At 39.9% G+C, this 1,159-nt stretch overlaps 1 non-coding gene across 1 annotated transcript; it reads left to right on the top strand.

Moving 5' to 3' along the window:
* The first annotated feature begins 560 nt into the window (after nucleotides 1-560).
* On the top strand, nucleotides 561-667 carry LOC113874014. Its single transcript, XR_003506076.1, has one exon. It is a non-coding gene; the product is annotated as a small nucleolar RNA R71 (small nucleolar RNA).
* The last annotated feature ends 492 nt before the right edge of the window (nucleotides 668-1,159 follow it).

Here is a 1,159-nt window from a genome sequence, read left to right as displayed (position 1 = left end):
TGAATTTGGTCATCAACTCCTCAAGGTTTGACTTCTTTTCAGCTGGGGGCGGTGGTGGATGTGAAGCTTGTTGAAATCCTAGGAGTGTGTTGTTCCACATTGCCTGTTGGTTATTGTTCCATGGTAGGTTTGCATAATTTCTCCAGCCCAGATTATTCATGCCAATATAATTTTGGTAAGGTGGTCTATTTCCTATCACATTAGCATACTCTTCTTGAGTAGCTTGACACTCATGATTAGGGTGGCCTCCTCCACAAATATCACATCTCATCACCGGAGCAACTGGATGGTTAACAGATAAACCATCAATCTTCTTCCCTAAGGCTTCAACTTGCATTGCTAAGGATGTTACTGCATCAAAACTATAAATCCTAGCAGATTTTGTAGGTTTGGATCGAGTGGAGCTCTATTGATAGCTGTTCATTACCATTTCTTCAAACAATTCTTATGCAACCCTTAGTGTCTTGCTATTTAAAGTTTCCCCAGCTGCAACATCTATCATTTGTCTTGTGGCTGGGTTCAATCCATTGTAGAAGGTTTGCACTTGAAGCCAGTCAAGAATCCCATGATGTGGGCACTTCCTTAATAACTCCTTAAACCTCTCCCATGTATCATATAATGTCTCTGACTCCAACTGGTAGAAGGAAGAGATATCATTCCTTATATTAGCAGTTTTTGGGGGAGGGAAATACTTTGCTAAGAACTTTTCTGCCATGGCCTCCCATGAAATGATAGATCCTCGTGGGAGAAAGTTCAACCACTGTTTTGCTCTGCTCTTGAGAGAAAATGGAAATAGCCTCAAGCGGATTGCATCATCAGTAGCTCCATTAATTTTGAAAGTATCACTAATCTCCAGAAAATTTGCAATGTGAGCATTGGGGTCTTCATCTTGTAACCCATCAAATTGGACAAATTACTGAACCATCTAAATAACATTGGGCTTTATTTCAAAATTTTCCTGCACATCTGGATGGACAATGCTAGATTCTGTCTCCGTTAATATTGGATGAGCATAGTCAGACATGGTCCTTGGTTGATCTTTATTGTTTGTCATTTCTTCCATGTGATTTTATGCGTTTTCCTTTTGTACTAGTAGTCGCCTCTCTTCTCAAATTTTTTGCAAGGTTTGCTCTATTTCTGGGGTCAAGTTCAAATAGTG

The sequence above is a fragment of the Abrus precatorius genome, unplaced genomic scaffold (assembly GCF_003935025.1).
Source record: "Abrus precatorius isolate BTA unplaced genomic scaffold, Abrus_2018 Scaffold7, whole genome shotgun sequence".
Taxonomy (NCBI): domain Eukaryota; kingdom Viridiplantae; phylum Streptophyta; class Magnoliopsida; order Fabales; family Fabaceae; genus Abrus; species Abrus precatorius.
The sequence above is the reverse complement of the archived record's forward strand: the minus strand, read 5'-3'. Positions and strand labels throughout refer to the sequence as shown.